The 8,468-nt window shown below is 41.1% G+C and overlaps 1 protein-coding gene across 3 annotated transcripts in view; it reads left to right on the top strand.

Annotated features, from left to right (window-relative positions):
• Nucleotides 1-2,507: 2,507 nt before the first annotated feature.
• Nucleotides 2,508-8,468, top strand: part of mbnl1 (muscleblind-like splicing regulator 1) — a 142,928-nt gene continuing 136,967 nt past the window's right edge. Inside the window, exon 1 of one of the 3 annotated variants that reach the window (XM_062022793.1) lies at nucleotides 2,508-2,649. The gene's annotated coding sequence lies outside the window, so the exon portion shown is untranslated. Of the gene's footprint in view, nucleotides 2,650-7,799; nucleotides 8,116-8,468 lie in introns of those variants that run through there. The other 2 variants (XM_062022804.1, XM_062022791.1) reach the window with 2 other exon arrangements.

Genomic DNA, 8,468 nt, shown 5'->3' with positions numbered 1-8,468 from the left:
CTTATCAGTGTTGGGGGGAGGGGAAAGGCGGGCTTTCTTTTGTGTGAAAAGAGTTGCTTTTGGCCTGTGGAATGCCAGATCAACTTGGGCTGCGCATTTGTATGTGTTGTTCGAGGCTGGTCTCATTATTGCCAAAGCTTTGACAATAAAAACACAAAATACCTATTCTGTGCTTGGTGGTACCGTTTGAGTTCAGTTGATATGTCATTAAGGAACTTGGGACTGACCAGCGTTTTACATCCCACTTGGAGGAACATCTGGTCAAACGCAACAGTTCCCAGTTCACCCGCACTACACGCTTGGGTTTGCCAGGTCTGTCCAGAGGTTTCCCCCGCCATCTAACCCAACTCACCACCAGATGGTGATCAGTTGACAGTTCAGCCCCTCTCTTCACCCGAGTGTCCAAAACATACGGCCTCAGATCAGCTGATACGATTACAAAATCGATCATTGATCTTTGGCCTAGGGTGCTCTGGTACCAGGTACACCTATGAGCATCCTTATGCTTGAACATGGTGTTTGTTATCGCAAGTCCGTGACTAGCACAGAAGTCCAGTAACAATCCACCACTCAGGTTCAGATCAGGGAGACCGTTCCTCCCAATCACGCCAGTCCAAGTATCACTGTCATTGCCCACGTGCGCGTTGAAGTCCCCCAGCAAGACTATGGAATCCCCTACCGGCGCCCCATACAGGACCCCATGCAAGGTATCCAAGAAGGCTGAATACTCTGAACTCCTGTTTGGTGCGTATGCACAAACAACAGTCAGAGTTTTCCCCCCTCCAACCCTAAGGCGAAGGGAGGCGACCCTCTTGTCCACTGGGGTGAACTCCAACGTACAGGCACTCAGCCGGGGACTCGTGAGTATCCCCACACCCGCCTGTGCCCTCACACCCTGAGCAACTCCAGAAGTGAACAAGGTCCATCCCTTGTCCAGGAGTGTGGTTTCAGAGCCCTTGCTATGCGTAGAGGTAAGCCCCACCAGATCCAACCGGTAGCGCTCCACCTCTCGCACCAGCTCAGGCTCCTTCCCCACCAGCGTAGAGACGTTCCACGTCCCGAAAGTCAGCCTCTGCTGCCCCGAATTGGTCCGTCCGGAGCCTCCACTTTCACCGCCATCCACTTGGCAGCGCACCCGACCCCACTGGTTCCGACCGCGGGTGGTGGGCCCACGTGGCAGAGAAGATGGTGTGTCCACGTAGCTTCTTCGGGCTGTGCCCGGCCGGGCTCCGTGGCAAGCCCGGCCACCAGGCGCTCGCTGACGAGCCCTACCTCCGGGCCTAGCTCCGGAGGAGGGCCCCGGGCTTCCTCCGGGCCGGGTAACGCATCCTCTTTTAGTATAGTTCATGGGGGGTATCGTAACCCTGATGGGGGGGGGGCATTCGGGTGCTACACCTTGCCCAAGGGTGACCCGGAACTATGTAAGGCAGGGGCGTTCAACTCCCTGAGGCTTATTACAAGCCCACATACCAGAGCCCACATTATACACTACCGTTCAAAAGTTTGGGGTCACCCAAACAATTTTGTGGAATAGCCTTCATTTCTAAGAACAAGAATAGACTGTCGAGTTTCAGATGAAAGTTCTCTTTTTCTGGCCATTTTGAGCGTTTAATTGACCCCACAAATGTGATGCTCCAGAAACTCAATCTGCTCAAAGGAAGGGCAGTTTTGTAGCTTCTGTAACAAGCTAAACTGTTTTCAGATGTGTGAACATGATTGCACAAGGGTTTTCTAATCATCAATTAGCCTTCTGAGCCAATGAGCAAACACATTGTACCATTAGAACACTGGAGTGATAGTTGCTGGAAATGGGCCTCTATACACCTATGTAGATATTGCACCAAAAACCAGACATTTGCAGCTAGAATAGTCATTTACCACATTAGCAATGTATAGAGTGTATTTCTTTAAAGTTAAGACTAGTTTAAAGTTATCTTCATTGAAAAGTACAGTGCTTTTCCTTCAAAAATAAGGACATTTCAATGTGACCCCAAACTTTTGAACAGTAGTGTATATAGACTTGCAGTGTGTTCTTGTCTCTCATAATGATTGTTAGCGATGGGCTGCATTCCAAAAAAAAGTGCAGTTCCCCTTTAAAAACGGTGCACCCTATGGTCCGAAAACTACGGAATTTCTTTCTTTAATTCGAGGAATATCATCCACTCCTTCTTCTCGGCACTGTCCTTCACACTCAGTTCACGCGTGAGCAACTCAACTTTTTACTTCTCACTTGGCGAACTAATCTCAAAACACTCTTAAGTTAGGGCGCTCTTAAATTAAGTTACAACAGTAATTCATAATGAAACACAACTTTAACTTCGAAACACGATACCAAATATATTTGTCTGTGTTTTCTCCTGCTGGTGAATCATCATTGTTTGTGCTCCTACTCCTCTTTCTGCTGTTTTGCTGAGCTGTCCATGGTGATTGACTGTGTCTCTTTCTGTGCACTGGCAGCTGTACACAGGTGCTGAGTGCTGCTGAGTGGGCCTGCGTGCATGTGCGTGCATGTGCGTGCATGTGCGTGCGTGTGTGTGTGTGCGCGCTACAGAGGCCTGCCTCCACATTCCTGCGATACTTGGACGGACGCAGTCCTTGGGGGAGCAATAGGTGGAGGCTCTAACGGAGGACGGACTTCAGGGCGGTGGGGTGAGTTACAAAAGCTGTGATGTGACTCCTGTGAGGGTGTTTTGATATCACATCCTCTTTCTTTTTAGCTCTCTGAATAGAAACCACTTCCTGAATTACCTTTTATCTTGCACAGTGCAAACTGTTTTCATATGTCAGCCACTTCCTCTTTACACACACACACACACACACACACACACACACACACACACACACACACACACACACACACACACACACACACACACACACACACACACACACACACACACACACACACACACACACACACACACACACACACACACACACACACACACACACACGCCTGTGTGCACTACATCAACTAAAGTATCTAAAGTTGGTCCATGCATTAGCAGCTTGTACTCTTCTGGGACGACTTTTAGAATATGTCTGCCTTGTAGGGTTGTCTCGAAACCAATATTTTGGTACCGGTGCCAAAATGTATTTCGATACTTTTCATTTTTTTCTCGATACTTTTCTAAATAAAGGGGACCACAAAAAAATTGCATTATTGGCTTTATTTTAACAAAAAGTCTTAGGATACATTAAACATATGTTTATCATTGCAATCGAAGAACAATTTAGTCCTTAAATAAAATAGTGAACATACTAGACAATTTGTCTATTATTAGTAAGTAAACAAACAAAGGCTCCTAATTAGTCTGCTGCCTATGCAGTAACATATTGTGTCATTTATCATTCTATTATTTTGTCAAAATTATGAGGGACAAGATGTAAAAAATGATTATTAATCTACTTGTTCATTTACTGTTAATATCTGCTTATTTTCTGTTTCAACATGTTTTATCTACACTTCTCTTAAAATGTAATAATCACTTATTCTTCTCTTGTTTGATATTTTACATTAGTTTTGGATGATACCACAAAATAAGGTATCGATCCGATACCAAGTAGTTACAGGATCATACATTGGTCATAATTTAAGTCCTCATGTGTCCAGCGACATATTTCCTGAGTTTATGAACATAATATAAATAAAAAAAAAAGAGATTTTGTGACAATACTACTATGATTACATCAATATTTTTTTATCGACTAGATACGCTCCTGTACTTGGTATCATTACAGTGGATGTCAGGTGTAGATCCACCCATGGCATTTGTTTACATTGTGACTCTGGTGGGCTATTGTATCCTCCTACGGTGTGTAGTGAAGCATGTTTAGATATTCCTCGTCCTGCAGGGATGATACTTGTAAGAAACATACTTTATGTGTCGCCGTGGAGGCGAGGATTAGTGATTTAGAAGTAGCTAAAACACTGCCGATTGCGGATGGACATTAGCCGCTAACTAACTAGCCATGTCTTAAAGCATCTCTTCCTGAGGGCGTTTTAGTGTTATAACTTCACCTTTATCGTCAATTTTAGGCACAAATGCGTCTGTTCTCCCTTTTCTGTCTACACACTGTGTCTGCTTGTAAGTACTCTGTGTGTGTGCACTGCTGAACATGCTCCTCTGCTTGTAAAACCAGCAATGTCACGACGTGATGACGCGCCATCATGCTCGTTGAAAAAAATAAAAATGGAGAACCGGTACTTTTCAAACAGAGTATAGTACCATTTTTGATTCATTAGTACCGTGATAGTATACTAGTACCGGTGTACCGTACAACCCTACTGCCTTGGTATTCCAGAGGAACATTTATGAATGAATGAATGATCTTTATTGTCATTGTGCATGTACAGGTACAGGTCCAACTAAATTTAGGTTGCTTCCCTGAGGTGCTTTGCATTTAAAAAAAAAAGAAGAAACCACACTATATACAAAAACAACACAATATACACAATATGCAATATGGCCTAAGACCACTCTAAGAGGCAGTGTAAAAAAACGAGACAGTAAAAAGTATAAAGTGACTAGTGAACTGGCTAGAGAGGAGTAATGCTGGTTCCCAGTGTGCTGAGGGGGTGGGAGTCAGCATTTCCTACCTCCTATGCTGTGTAGGCTTTTTTATTGTGGATTAAATATGTAAATAAATATGATAAATATTGTCCAGTTGGCGTGTAATCGCTGATTGCACAGTCCCGGATCGTGATTGACCGGTGGCTTCCTCATGTTGCACGTGAGGGAGTTTTTTTAAATTTATTTTTATTTTTATTTTTAATTATTTTTATTTTTTTACATTCCAGCTGCGTTTAGTGCAGTTATGGCCCGGGGGTAGAAACTCTTCCTGAGTCTATTTGTGCGGGTTCGCACAAATATGAACTTTGCAGTAAAAAACTGATCCCACAAACTTGTCACCCTCATCTGGATACCATGACTCATCATCAGGCCTGTTTGCAGGCATGGATGATCTCTGGCGTCCGCCCTCTGTATGACTTCTATATTACTGATATTTCCGATAACATTTCTTAGGCTGTTGATATATTTTATTTGTTGTCCACCTGGAGCTTTCTTTCTTACTAGTTTTCCTGTTAACATCAGTTTTTCTAAGCTGTCTTTTCTAATGATATGTCCGAGGAATTTCAGCTGCCTATTTCGAATTGTTACAAATCTTGTTTGTGCCCGGAGCATACGTACGTTTTGAGGACTCCAACTTTGGTGTCAATTGAGATGTTTCTATTTTTAAATGTAAGACTCATTTTGTTGAAGCTGTCTTTTGACATTTTGTTAATCTCTTTTGACTAATTAACCCACATTTTCATCCTCTCAGGCATCTCTATCCTCCTTCAAAACCGCACTAAAAGAACACCTCCAGGCAACTACAATCCTAAACTAACACCCTCCCTTCCACATAATACCTCTTCGGATTATAAATAATCAAATGTAAACAATCAAACAATCAAATGTAGACACTTTTTCCTACACTTTTTCTTATACTTTCTGATCTCTCTCTCTATGTCCACTACTTGCTATATATATCCTACCAAGTCAGTCCTACACTGTTTCAATGTCCATTTCTCTAATGATGCAATTGTCTATGCTGATTGTTGATGACTGAAGTGTTGACACCAACCAAACCTAACCCCCCCACACCCCCTCCATATCCCTCGGATTGTAAATAATGTAAATAATTCAATGTATATACTCTGATGATTATCTTGTGTGATGACTATATTATGATTTTAATATATATTTGATAGTATTTGATAGTATATATCTGTATCATGAATCAATTTAAGTGGACCCCGACTGTTACCATTTAGTGGTCAATTGTACGGAATATGTACTTCACTGTGCAATCTACTAATAAAAGTTTCAATCAATCAATCAAAAAGATATTTGCTCTATTTTTGGCCATAACTTTTCGGTTGTGTTAATGTGATTTGAATTTTTTATATGTTACATATTTAAAAAATATGCTGCAAATTATTTTTAGCCCAATTAAGTAGCAGCAGGACCAAATAGTCCCCAGGCAATTATGTGTGTAAAACATTTTTGGATTTATATTTTTTCTACTTTTTTGCTCAAATCTCTTATTTAAAAACAGCAAATATATCATGTTTGAATGTCTATTTGACTTCATTATGTCATTTTTTAAAATTTAGATTTAGATAAATGTGCATCCAATGCATCCATACAGTAAATGTAAAAGGGTTGGGGTATAGGGTAAAAGATCAGGCCTCAATATACTTAATATTAGTAAGAAAAACAATTTTTAATGCATTTTTATTTGTCGGGTTAGCATAACTTTTTATAAATTTTTTTTCATAAATAAAAAAACTGACTAATTGGGTCGAATGGAGTATATATTAAGGGTTGAACAAATATTGCATGCTATGGATTAGGGTTGTACGGTATACCGGTACTACTTTAGTACCGCGATACTAATGAATCATATTCGGTACTATACTGCCTCTAAAAAGTAACGGTCCCCCCCGTCCCGCCACCCCCTTTTTTTTTAGCGGGCATGACGCGTTGTCACATCATGACATTGCTGGTTTTACGAGCAGAGGAGCATGTTCGGCAGCGCACACACACAAAGTACTTACAAGCAGACACAGTGTGTAGACAGAAAAGGGAGAATGGATGCATTTTTGTCTAAAAACTAAAGATAAAGGTGAAGTTATAACACTGAAACGCCCTCAGGGAGAGGTGGTTTAAAACATGGCTAGCTAGCTAGCGGCTAACCTGTATCCGCAGTCAGTTTCAGCTACTTCTAAATCACTAATCTTCGCCTCCATGGCAACAAAGTGAGTTTCTTACAAGTATCATCAGTGCAGGACGAGGAATAGCTGAACATGCTTCACTACACACCGTAGGAGGATACAATAGCTCACCGGCGTCACAATGTAAACAAATGCCATCGGTGGATCTACACCTGACATCCACTGTAATGATACCAAGTACAGGAGCGTATCTAGTCGATACTACTATGAATACATCGATATTTTTAGCGTCACAGAATCTTTTTTCATTTTTTTAAAATGTATATTATGTTTATAAACTCAGGAAAAAAGTCCCTGGACACATGAGGACTTTGAATATGACCAATGTATGATCCTGTAACTACTTGGTATCAGATCAATACCTAAATTTGTGTTATCATCCAAAACTAATGTAAAGTATCCAAACAAGAATAAGTGATTATTACATTTTAACAGAAGTGTAGATAGAACATGTTAACACATAAAATAAGCAGATATTAACAGTAAATGAACACATAGATTAATAATCCATGTTTACAGCTTGTCCCTCATAATCTTGACAAAATAATAGAATGATAAATGACACAATATGTTACTGCATACGTCAGCAGACTAATTAGGAGTCTTTGTTTGTTTATTTACTACTAAAAAACAAGTTGTCTAGTATGTTCACTATTTTATATAAGGACAACATTTCAATAAGAAACATGTTTAATGTACCCTAAGATTTTTTGTTAAAATAAAGCCAATAATGCCATTTTTTGTGGTGTGCATGCCCTTTATTTAGAAAAGTATTGAAAAGTATCGAAATACATTTTGGTCCCGATAAGGCTGAAGTTGAGAGATTAGAACATGTCAAGTAGAAAAAATATGAATCCAAAAAGTATTTTTAACTCAGAGTTTTCAAAGAATATTAAACGTTTGCCCCAGAGGGTTAAAATTAATCAGATCATTGATTTCAGAGCGGTCTGGATAATCTCATCCTCATTGTATGTGCTATAAACAAGCACGCAATTGTGAAAGAGAGGAGGAAAGAGGAAGTAGCAAAAAAATGGTGAGAGAAGAGGCGTGGAAAACAGCCATATTTGGCATCAGTAGATAATGCAAGTAGAGGATGCAAATGAGATAAAGGAGTGGTTGTCATGGAGACTTGATGTTGCGCAGTGATGGTTCGCTGTAAACCTGACCACACTTGCGGTATGGCCGTTGCTAAGCAGAAGGTGCTATTGTGAGCGAGCGAGGAGAGCGAGTGAAGTGGCGGAAGAGGGAAGCGAACATCTTCGTTGATGTCGTGGCGCGTTGCGTCAACGTGACCTTTTGCTTAAAGTGGCTTCGTCTTTCCAGGTAGCGCTCAGGTAAGCCCACTGTCAACACGACTAATCTTTGCCGGTTCCATTTTCTAAGTGACCACTTGTTAGTTCATTTAGCACGGAGCTTTTAAAGGTTTATTTTTTATTTTTTTTTACTTTGTACGGCTTTGTTCGGTCCAGTAGATCTAAGGCCTTTATTGCGAGGGGACTTCGTTTAAGATTTTTATATTTGCTGTAGTATATCTACAATATGAGTACTGAGAAATTGCTGGAAGCCCACGTGTGAGGCCTCTTTAGAAAGGGTGTTTCTATTCGATTTCATTTTATCTGCAAGATAAGCTTCCAGCTTGAATGGGGGGTGGGCGGCGGTGGTGGGGGGTGGAGAGAGGACACACACA

The sequence above is a fragment of the Entelurus aequoreus genome, linkage group LG16 (assembly GCF_033978785.1).
Source record: "Entelurus aequoreus isolate RoL-2023_Sb linkage group LG16, RoL_Eaeq_v1.1, whole genome shotgun sequence".
In the NCBI taxonomy this organism is placed as follows: domain Eukaryota; kingdom Metazoa; phylum Chordata; class Actinopteri; order Syngnathiformes; family Syngnathidae; genus Entelurus; species Entelurus aequoreus.
Note: the sequence above shows the minus strand (reverse complement) of the source record. Positions and strands in the feature narration are given on the sequence as shown.